At 42.3% G+C, this 12,288-nt stretch overlaps 1 protein-coding gene and 1 pseudogene across 5 annotated transcripts in view; both read left to right on the top strand.

Moving 5' to 3' along the window:
* The first annotated feature begins 3,101 nt into the window (after positions 1-3,101).
* LOC120804078 lies at positions 3,102-6,299 on the top strand (annotated as a pseudogene).
* A 4,018-nt stretch (positions 6,300-10,317) lies between these two features.
* Positions 10,318-12,288, top strand: part of cnot4b (CCR4-NOT transcription complex, subunit 4b) — a 37,574-nt gene continuing 35,603 nt past the window's right edge. For 3 of the 5 annotated variants that reach the window (XM_040146641.1, XM_040146647.1, XM_040146657.1), the window contains exon 1: positions 10,318-10,880. The gene's annotated coding sequence lies outside the window, so the exon portion shown is untranslated. The remainder of the gene's footprint in view (positions 10,881-12,288) is intronic. The other 2 variants (XM_040146632.1, XM_040146665.1) reach the window with 1 other exon arrangement.

The raw sequence follows: 12,288 nt of genomic DNA, 5'->3' as shown, positions 1-12,288 counted from the left end.
AAAAATATTATTCATAAATAAATAAAGTACTAACATACAGTATTTACGGGGAGTGCCTTGTCTAGGCCACGTAGTCACACATTTTAGGATAGATTTTGAAGGAATAGGTCACATGATGTGGAAGCTATTGAGGAAAATTATAATATTTGTATTAAAATATGATTAATAAATAGAGAAAAAGTACTAATAATCAATATTTATTATTTATTATTAATATTCTTTGCCACAGGTGGATAACAGAAGGATTTTTCCTAAAACAAAAGTGTTAACAAAACACCAACGCAAACACAAAGACATGAAGACATAAAACCAAGAAGGAAATTGAGCTATCCAGATCCAGTGTTACACATGTAAATAGCGCAAGCTAGTCGGAAAATAGACGACCAGTAGAGGCTCCGTCTAGATTAATGGGGGTGGGTACACTGATTGTGGATAAAATCAGCTTTGTCGCTTTCATCTGTAAGACTGTGAATGTGGCAATGCAACAACGGAGAAAAAAGGACAGTGATCAAGACAGTTGTAGAGGCAGCAACAGAGATTCTAATTAGGGACGTTGATGCTGAACTGATTCATGAGATCTTGAACCCTTCTCATTATGATGGACTGTCTCAAGGTGATTGGCTTCCTCGTGGTATTTCAAGTCTTCCAACGGAATGTCAGAAGTTTAATCGCTAATGGGCAAGAGTTGAAGAAGGTCGTAGCACCGCAGTGCAACACAGTAATAAGTGGAAAAATGGGGGGGGGCGAAAAACGAGATCACACGATCAAACCGGCCCGTATGACACCAACAACATACCTCAGTCAAAGTCACTTAGATCACATTTTTTCCTGATTCTGATGTTTGATGTGAACATTAACTGACGCTCCTGACCTGTATCTGCACAATCTTACGCATTGCTCTGCTGCCACACGATTGGCTGATTTGATAATTGTACAAACAATCAGGTTTACGGCTGTTCCTTCTAAAGTGCTGTGTGAGTGTAAGGTGCAACAAGATGTTTAAAAAGCACCACCACAGACTTATGACAATAATGCCTGCTTTCCAGATGCGCTGAACAACTTTTATTCTCGATATGACAGGTTGAGCAATTTGCGGGGGATGAAGACCATTCTTCCCCCAAATGACCAGGTTCTTCATGTGACTGCAGACAGTGTGAGGAAGACCCTCTTGAGGGTCAGCCTCCACAAAACCGAAGGACCAAATAAAATCCTGGGTTTGCCATCAGGGAATGCACCGGAAAGCTGGCAAATGTCCCTCTAGACATATTCAGCATTCCACTGGCCCAAGCAGTCATCTCCACATTCTCCAAGGCAACCAACATCATCCCAGTGCCAAGAAAGCACATCTGTGTCTGTGTTGAACGTGGCGGGGATGGATCCATCCTCGCCACGTTCAACATAAGAAACACTGAGAGCATCCTTACCACCTGCATCACGGTCTGGTATGGAAACCACAAGGTCCCTGAGCATAAGCCCTTAAAATGGAAAGTGAAAACAGCAGAAAAGTTCATCAGTACTTCTCTCCTCTCCATACAACACATCACGAAGTAGGGTGCACACCCAAGACCCTCAGCATCACGAAGGACCACACCCACCCCAGTCACATCCTCTTCACCCTCCTACCATCTGGCTGGAGGTACCAGAGCATCTGCGCCTCCTCTACCAGGCTCTGCCACCCTCCCTCAAGCTGTTGAGGATGCTCAACAGTTTGTTAACCCAGACCAACACCTCCAATCCCCTCCCATGAACTATAACACCAAGGGCAGCCCTCCCCACAGACAATTCAATAGGCCTGCATCCATTAGATAAACAGTAATGACTGTACATGTCATTTTAACCCTCTGTGCCATACGGTCCTTACAATGCAAACATCCGGTTGCACCTTATTTACAACTGAGCCAGCTGCTAACAAGCCAAGCTGTTGCTGCTAATGTAAGAGTTCTCACACTTACCCTTAAGACTGTGTGGTGTTCGTATCCGCTCTGTTAATTTTTAGTTTACAGTTTCTAGTTTTAGTCTAAATCTTTTTTTTTTTTTTTTTTGGGAGGGAGTGTTTTAATATTTTTTTAAATATTGGTGTCTGTGTCGGCACACAGCGCAGATACTGCCATGGTTATGCCATAAAAATTGGTATGGTAATTTGCTCACTGGTACAATTCCATAGAAACACCATGGTATACCATGGTACTGTACCTTCATGGTAGTGACCAAATTACCACGGTCACTGTATTTCGATGGTAGAACTGCACCGTTCCTCACGATTCCTCACCCGGTTCTGTAAATTTTGCCCAGTTTGCTCCTCTCTCCTCTTCAACCCCGTTTTCACTTCATTTTCAGACATGCTGTTCTCCTCAGCTCAATCCCAATGTCCCCCCTAAGCCCTAAACCCCTCACAGATTTAATTGACATCACCTGATAAGTGATGAGTGCGAGAAGCTCCAAAGGCATAAAATGATATAAATAGGAAAGCCAACATTTTTAAGATAGTGATACTCGACAGTTTTTACAATACAAGCTTTATTGACCAAAATAAAAATAATCATAGCAGTAAGACCACTTATTCTGACTTAAGCCTGGTTTATACTTCTGCGTAGAATTCGACACAGAGCCAATGCACTAGCTTATGCAAACGGCCTACATCGTTGTGCGCTGGTGTGTCTGCATTGCGCTGCAATTGCAAAGCCAAAACGCTCGTTGGCGTTCGGGTGTCTATGCCACTGTGCGTGTCATTCAAACAATGGCGACTGAAACTGAGCAGCTCAGGTTCGAGTAGGAGCTAACAAGCATTACTATTACTGAAACTGCTGCAACACAGAAAAGAGAGAAGACATTGCAGGAGACGGTCTCTACGACCGTTTTACTGATCGAGGCAGAAGGAGGGTGAGTTTTCTGTGTTTGTCCGGCCCCTGAGAGACATGGACGAGACATGCTACCAAGTGGACCAAATACGGTCTCTGCAGTCTGCGTCGCTGCGACATGTAGTTATATTTCTAGGGGGCGTGCACATCCGGCTACGGAGTAGGCACTTTGTGTACGCTGTTGACTCAACGCTGAGGTATGAACCAGACTTAGGGTGGAAGAAAAAGTGATGGCAGCCCGGGATGCGCTTTAAACCCCTCTGTGACTGGGAGAAAATGGTGAAACACCACATCATCCCATACAATTATAAAATGTCCTGGATTCTGCCTCACCTGCCCCCTTTCCTCGCCTGCAAGTCTTTCATAGGGGAATCATCAAGGACTGAAAACAGGCCTCAGTGTTGTATGTCCCATTTAGGAATTTATGCTTATTTATATATTTATTTATTTTTAGATATAGATGTAGTCAAATGCAGCAAATTGCAGTCTAATCTACAGTAATTTTGTGTTATGTTTCAGGATTTTTATGTAAATTTATCAGTTTTTACAACAGTATGTAAATGTGCAAAAATGGACAATAAATACAAGGAGTTTTGGCGGTGGTTGAGTTTGAGCGAGAAAACAGTTCATGAATTTTGCAAGATGCGGTCACTGAATTCATTTTGTGCCAAAGCAATGAAAACTGATCCACAGTGTAGACGACATTGACTGCTGCTGTGATGAAGAGTTTTGAAAAGTGAACTCAGTGTTGAGAAATAAACATTAGCAATTTAACGTAATTTTAGGTTTATTATATACTAACTGTGTTTTACTTTAATCCTACTCTTCAAACATCCCTTTTCACAAATTACATTCATGTGAAAGGAAAGAAGAATTTACAGGAGGTAAAACAGGAGTGGTACTTTAGTAGTTGATAGATTGCTCTTCAGGACACAGAGGATAAAAGTCAGAGCTCAAAGCGAACAGCACAGACTAAAGCCCCTTATTCTCCGACTGCTGACATACTTTGTGTATGTCTACACAAAAATAATGTCCTTTTTCTTCACCCTTGCCTCTACTTTTTCCATTTTGCAGTACTGCTTCTAAAATGTTTGGTCCTCTCTCAAAATGTTCGTCATTGCAATAAATGATCCACCTAGTTATTCCATTTGTTTTGGTGTATTTGGATATTTTTCCATCCAAAGACTGAATGGCGACTGTCCCAGCTCTCTTTCCTGAGGGTAACGCACTGTGACCCGCGGGAAATTTCTTCCAGTCTGTTCATAGTTTTTAATATATCTTACAGGGACTTACCTATCACTCCTGACATTTCATTGAAACAGCTGCAAATCTTTGATTTGGCTAACAATCTGAAGACAGCTATTGAATACCAGCATCAGTTCAGAAGCTAACAAATCTGGATGTACTGTCATTATGTAGTACAGCTGCTCTGTCAGTGAACTACAATGGCTTTGATCCACTGATGAACGTTTTTCAGCAGCGTCTGGTTTTGGGAACAGGAATTCACTGGCAAAAGTACGATTCTGATGCTCTTGCAAAATTTCCCCTTTTGAGGGAATTTCAGTATGTTGGAGAACCGCGTGATTTGAATGTGATGGGAGCAACACCATTAAGATTCATCAGTGTATTTCCAGACAACTGCCATATAACTGGCAACCCATTTAAGAACCTGAGAACAAAGCCATACATACAGAATCTCACCATAGACAACACTTGGTGTGGCTTTCCTCCCTTTTTGACATCTCATTTGTCAACATCACTTATAATGAAGATACACCAGACAGTTCCACACCATTAATCACACAATCAAGCCTTGAGGTAATCTCAAATCTGACCTATTTAAAGTTCCCTTGGACTGGAATGAACATTCTACCCTGCAAACTGGTATCTGCCCCTCCATCACGGGAGACACTGGATCTGTCAGATAACCTCTTAACTGATTCAGGCTTCTGGTGGTTTCACTGTTTGCACACCTCCATCTTCCCCAAACTGAGGCAGCTGTCTTTAAACAAGAACTGCTTCAGCAGTCTTTCCTTTATCTCTGAGAAGGAACATCAGAAAAACACAGAGTCACTGGCCCTGTTCAGAAGAAGAAGAAGAAATCAAAACAATACAGACAGGGTCTATTCCTTAGCATTTACACAAACCAAATTGCCCAAATTGTTTGACGCACTCGTAATATATCTCTGTGGGCTTTTTGAAATTTCCAGACACCCTGGTCAAAGCCAGTTTTACGTGATTTGTACGACTTGTATTTGTTAACAATGAGTATCTACATACGCTTACGCAGAGGACGTCAGTTGAGTCCTTCAATGTGGCCCCGGACACATTTGCGTTCACACTCTTAAAAGAATGCGGCCATACGTAGCCCAGGCCACCTCCGAATGTAGTCTGAGTGATTGGATCTCAATACGTCCTCAATGCTTCTTGGGTGCATTCACAACTGTACTTAGAGCTGTCCATTTGTGATCAGATCAGCCATGATGCATTTTAATGCCAGGTCTGAACAGGGACTCCGGAACTCAATCTGCTTGAATGTGGACTGTTCTTGGCTTGTTCAGTTGACTGAGCTCAGCCTGGCGAACAACAGAACAGTGTCTCTAGATATCTGTATGCAAACGTTTGGAGGACTGACTTGTCAAAAAATGGAATAACAGCCAGAATGGAAAAGGATCTGTCCCACTTTCCCAAGATGACACACTTCCATCTCAGCTCCAACAGCATTCAGGTTATCCCTGCGGATCTCTCCACCATGGCTGAGCTCAGTCTCTACGTAGACCAGAACACTAGCTCATTCACATCTGGGGAGGTCTTGGCAGTACTTCCCAGGTTTCAGACCCTCAAAGCTGGAAGAAATGCATTCATCTGCTCATGTGACTCCTATTGGTTCATCACTGCTTTCAAGAAGTCTTTGCTCATTAGGTTGTACATGCAGTACCCAGCCATCATTTGCAGGCCTGTCACTGTCAGTGTACAAAACCAGTGCGTTCAGTCATGTGAGACATTGCTTCAAAGCTGCAGTTGCTTTGCCTGTCATAATAGTTACAGTATATCTGGGGCCATATGTCTGGTTTTCTATAAATGTGCATGAATATAGTATACAAAGATGTTATGGATGTGGATCAAGATGAAGTATGAACATTCAAACACACTGAAGAATGTATCATTTATCATGCTTCTTCTCCTACAGTCATCAGGACTCTGGCTGGGTGGACAACCAGCTGGTGCCCTCTTTGGAAAGTGCATTTTGGAAGGTGCTGGGCGGCGAATGGTGAAAGTTATTCTTTGTCCAGCACATTCTTTGTCCTCTTCCAGCACTGTGAAGAGGACTTCAGTCTTCATCTTGCTGGACCCGATTCTAACGGACTCTCTGCCCAACAGGTTCTTCAGACTCAGAAGTTTTTTGGGGCAGCAGACATACCTCGAGTGGCTGAAGGATGAACGGAAGCACCAGGTTTTCTGGGCAAGTCTTAAATCTATGCTGCATGTGGCAGATAAATATATGATTTTAAAGCATGTGGCTTTGGCCTTGTCAGATACAGTACTTCTGGCCACAGACCAAGTTTAAGAACTCAAATGATAGGTTCTCATTTTTTAAAGTCTAGCTAAAACCAATATCCACATGCTCGTACTGCATGTACATTGAAACAGTTTTTGGTCACCGTAATTGTTTCTTTTCCTAATTCAATTGGGTAAGGGATGGGGAGAAATACACAGTTCTCGTTCCTTGAAAAAATATATTCCAAAGTTTATCTGAAGCTAATATGAGGCTTCAGCAGTCTGAGCTGGCCAAATGAAGTTGGAATTTCCCAAAGTTACAGTCTGTTTAGAATGAGAATGCCTCTGTGTTTCCACTGACAGTTTTTTCTTGCTGAACTGCAGCAGAGAGCTAGATACACAAAGCTGGAATCTGGTTCTAAATAAGATGTAACTTTGGAAGATACCTACCTAATCTGTCTAACTCAAAGAGCCAAGCCTCATATTAGCTTCAAATGAGCTTTGAAATACATTTTTGCAAAGACAGAGGTCCGTGGATTTGGTCCCCCATCAATTTCATTGAAACTGCTTTAAGAGGGGATCTCTTTGGAACCAGAATGGACAAAAGGAACAATTACTACAAATAATACCAGTCCCAACTGACACTGGGTGAGTGAAGGGGCACGCCCTGAACAGGTCACCAGTGTTTCAGAGGGCTGATACATACAAGCAACCATTCACGCTCACATTCACACGTATGGGCAATTTTTAGAGCTGCCAATTGACCTAACTTGCTGAGGAAGACAGTCCATTGACTATGGGAGAAAGCTGGAGTGCCCAGAGGAAACCCATGCAGGCACGAGGGAACATGTGAACTCCACGCAGAAAAGGGGTTCGAACCCAGAACCTTCTTGCTGTGAGGTGACAGTGCTAACCACTGCACCACTGTGCAGAACACGAGCTAATCTGTAACAATAGCGATTTAACATATCTCCAAATATATATTTTACTAGGGTTGGATATCATTTGAGATTGTTGAAAGAATAAGTACATAAGATTACAAATCTGATGAGACATTCAATTCAAAACTCTGTGCTATAAACACATTTCTGTCTGTTACCAAAACTGTAGTAAGGTTCAACATCAATCCCTAATTTTTCCCTAATGTCAAAATACACTCACCGGGCACTTTATTAGGAACACCGGCACACCTGCTTATTCATGCAATTATCGAATCAGCCATTCATGCGGTAGTAGAGCAATGCACAAAACCATGCAGATACAGGTCAGGAGCTTCAGTTAATGTTCACATCAAACATCAGAATGGGGAAAAAATGTGATCTCAGTGACTTTGACTGAGGTATGTTGTTTTCTTGGCTCACTTTGGGCCCCTTAAAACCAACCAATCATGGTTTGAATGCCACAGCCTGTCTGAGTATTGTTGCTGACCATGTGCTTCCCTTTATGGCCACAATTTACCATCGTTGAATGGCTACTTCCAGCATGATAATGCACCATTTCACAAAGCAGAAGTTGTGTCAAACTGGTTTCATGAACATGACAAAGAGTTCGGTGAACTTCAGTGACCTCCCCATTCACCAGATCTGGATCCAGTAGAAACCCTCTGGGATGTGGTAGAACGGGAGACTAGCAGCATGACTGTGCAGCTGACAAATCTGCAGAAATGATGTGATGCAAACATGTCAACATGGACCAGAATCTCAGAGGAAACTTTCCAACATCTTGAGGAATCCAGGCCACAAACGCCTAAGGCTGTTTAGAGAGCAAATGGAGGTCCTACTTATATTAGTATGGTGTTCCTATATTTACAGTAATGTCGCAGATATAACCAAGTGATTTGCTATATAAACTGAATGATAATTGGAGACATATGCGTAATCCTGTTGTTATTAGTCAAAATGATGACAACACCAATCTACTCTGCTTGACATGACTTTGATGCCGTGGCTACTGGTGTTGTCAGTCTGTGATGGTTGAAGCTAGCTGTTTTGTGTTTTGTCATCAAGGAAGTTGCTTTGGTTGATTGACAGCTGCTCCCTGATATCTACCGAGGATTGCACTTTTTTACGCACAATACGCACAACAGACACCCAGAACACTACAGGATGTGAAAATGACATACATTGTTTTTAATATCCACAGCTGCATTGTAACTGGTGAAAATGATAATTCAAGATATTTACAAATACACTTCAAATTCTTAGATGTTAGTTGAAGATATCTCCAAAATAAGATCTGTCTGGAGACACTCCTGTTACGTCAAAAAACGTCTCTGTAGATATTTGATAAAGGAAATGTGAAGGGAATATAAAATATATTTTGCACGCAGTAACTCAAATTCAAGATATCGCCCCTTTAATTCTGATGTCTTACTATACTGTCAGTAGTAATATCAGTCTGAGATAGAAAAAGAAGGATTATTTTAAAATACTTAATGGTGAAGAAGATATATCTTTAACTTCAATTCTGACTGAAAAACAGGAGATATTTTGCATTTGAGTCATGACAAGTTATAATCTAAATCAAGATATCTGGAATTCATGTTTCAAATTTTGAAAACTGAACTGTATATTTAAATGAATGCTTCAAATAACTTAACAGCAAAAGACAGGAGTTGAAAAGTAATTAGAGATCTTACAGGATCTTCCCTTAAAGCCTATTAATAAGTCAAAATGTAATTAAAGATGCATTAATGTTTTCACTAGTTTAGATGTGTTACAAATATCTCTGCTGCGACTCTTGTCAGTGTAATCACCATTAAAATGTTGAACAGAAAAAGCAGCTGCTCACTGTAAATGGAATCATTTTCTGAAAATCAATTATAAAAAATATAATAGAAATATTAAGATTTAAGCAGTGTCAAATATTTCAACAATGTAATATGTAAATATGTTTAACCAGCCGAGAAATACTGTGTATTATTTGTTCTGTGTTATGGTCTTGTGTTTGTGTCCTCAGTTTAGAGCTTTTTCCTTGAGTGAATATCTCCATCTACTGTTTGTAATGACTCTCTACACCACACAGCACAATGGAAGAATGAATTTGAATGAGGCTGTATAGCACAGATAGCATATTTGTCTTTTTATGGGAAATCCTTTGCCATGAGAATCCACGATAAATGTACTATTTTAAACTGATGCTCTACTCTAATAAAAAAATACAATCGAATTTGTATGGTCTTTTATCGTAAATGTATTGAAATCTTTTCTTTAATGTCACTCTGTCTTTTGTCAAAACATGTCACTTTTACTTCCCTGATAGTGTGTCGTTTGTATGTTTCCAAGATGTTTGTGGGATTCATTGTTATTGTCATCGTCGTGTGTGGATTTAACACAAGGGATTGAAAATGATTTCATGCATTCTCCCTGGATAGGACGCAGATATTAAAGGAAGTTTGGGGTTAATGATTTTATTTGAGTATATGATTTAATCGTGTAAATAAAAATGTGTCAACAATATAATCATTTGCTATATGCAAACGGTGTGGGGGTAAACAATGTCATTAAACATTTCAAAATATCTTGGGGTTTCTTACACATGGCTTCTACCATAATTTATATGCAGAGGTTTATCCTTATGTGTTATATGAATCTTTGTCAATGTGGTCAATGCCATTGCTGTTAGCTCTGTATCATTGTCAGCCAGTGTATTGGGTCCCTGAATCCCTAATTAATGCTATGTGGGCTTATAATACATGGTAAAACTTTGTATGAGGCACTCTTTATAAAGGGTTTGTAAACTGTAACTAGTGTCAACATGACTTTATTAAAACTTTATAGCCCACTTGTAAGTCATTGTTAAGAACAACTGTTGCCAAAAAAACAAAATCGAAAAACCCCCAAAACAAACCAGAAACAAAAACAAACTGGTAGACACTACAATACCCATCATTCTATGCATAGAACATCAACACGATTTGCGCCGACTCACTTAAATGTGTAGTTGCCCCTGAGCTCTCTCCTCCTCTCAGTGTAAGATGGTGGTTTGTGTTGTAAGTTGGTAGCCAGCACCTTTTCAGGCGGAGAGAAAAGGGCCGGGCGGTTTCCTTGGGGCAAATGCTACCTAGTCCCACAGACGGCAGCCTTCTGTAAGGGCGTTACTGTCCCGCACGGCAGACTTCTCCCCTCAACATCCTGGAGAGGGATCTCCAGCAACTCAGAGGCAGGGTGAGTATCCTGACTATCCCAATTGAGCCAACGCCATAAACTACGCCAGCCGCCGAGTTGTCATCTTCATTGGAGGACATAAGGGACATAGTTGAGCGAAAGCCTCGTCCGGTTGTCAGGCGGCTGTTCATCTGTCACAGCCGAGGCAGCTTCTCTCAACGTTAGGCTGGTCTCTCGGTTATGTCGGGTACTGCCGGCGGAGGGCAGGCCGTGTAAACTCCTCTTCCTGGCAGACTTTTATTTTTTTTGTTTTGTTTTGTTTTGTTTCCTCTCAGGAGCACAACGTATATACGACACGTTAGTGTGCGGGGAAGCACCGGTGTCTTGAGGTAACTTTGGCGGAGGATTTCTTGTCACGGTGAGCGTTGTGTAGACTACAAGAGGAAGCAGTCCGCCCCTAGCCGACGTCGTACATGACAGACAGTAGCTAGCAGCATTCCGGGCTGACCGCTGGATAACTTAGCTGGTTAGCTTAGCTTCGTCCGTGAGCAGCACCGGCGGCGCCCAGCCGAAGTGTCAGTTCACCCGGCGCATGACTGACAACGAAGCTGCTGGTTCTAACCCTCGAACCGATGCTTGCCTGTGCTTTCCTACCTTGTTATAACCCTGGGCCCGTTTAACAAGGGCGTTAAACGTCTATGTGTGTATTAGCTAAAATGGTACCAAGCACGGATTACAAATGTGCATACTTAACCACAACTTGTTTGGCGCATTCAGTCGGTTTGCACTGGTCAAGAGCTATTCTGGTCATATAATGAGCAATTAAGTACACTTAGTCCTGAGTTGTTGACAAGATGAAGGGAAGAAAAGATAAAAGCAGAATGATGTGGTCAAAATAAGAAGCTGTCGATCGTTTTTGGCTCGGTGTTTGTCAATCGAAAAAAGAGGCTGACCTCGAAAGGTGCAACTTTCGGCCTCGTCACCAAAACAAACCAGTTCTGCCTCTGAAGGACAGAACAAGTGAGGTGCTAAAGACTGTCAGCGTAACCCTCTCAGTTGGGAAGAGGGTGGTTGTCTGTGCGGCGGGGCCCAGGTATTCTCCCCTGGCAGGGCTCAGTGTTGACACCACCAGACTCGCCCTCCTTCCGGACAGTTAGCTGTCCGCAAGCCAGCCTCAGTGGCACACAGAGGTGCGCCAGGGCCGCTGATGTGGCTTTACGCTTCTCACACTGAGTCTCACGTTCATCGTAGTGTACAGTCTCAGTACGAGTGTCTGTATCTCGTAGTAGTCACCGTTGTGACCTATTCAGTCCGTTGTGTTGCATCTGGTCCTGTTGTTTTACGTGCCTTTTTCTCGGCCCTCTCGTGATTAAAACCTGCCTGCTGAGAGCCGGGGGGCGAGGTGTGGGGAAACGGTTTTGGCTCTGACAGCACGGCTCCTGCCTCGAGAGCGCGACCGTGCCTCGAGGCAGTGTTTTTCTGCCACATGTTAAAACTAACCACACGAGTTTGTTGTTATGAGATACTGGACTGCAGGTTGGCAGAGACAACATACTTTTAAAGGGGGGGGGGGTATTTGTACCAGCAGAAAGGACAGTGGAGGGTGAGACGGATTGGTCGCTGTATCCAACTCTTCCAAAAGCACGATTCTCCACAGCTAAGAGCCAGGTTGTCGTGAAAGTTGCTGTGAATAGTGAAGCTAAATTTTTCTACCTGTGTATATATACCTGCACTAAAAAAATGTTTTTACATGAACCGTGGATCGAATGAATCCACCAATGAACGTGAAAGGTGTCTGTCGTGGCGACGAATCCACAGAGAATCAT

This window comes from Xiphias gladius, chromosome 2, assembly GCF_016859285.1.
Source record: "Xiphias gladius isolate SHS-SW01 ecotype Sanya breed wild chromosome 2, ASM1685928v1, whole genome shotgun sequence".
Taxonomy (NCBI): Eukaryota; Metazoa; Chordata; class Actinopteri; order Istiophoriformes; family Xiphiidae; genus Xiphias; species Xiphias gladius.
Note: the sequence above shows the minus strand (reverse complement) of the source record. Positions and strands in the feature narration are given on the sequence as shown.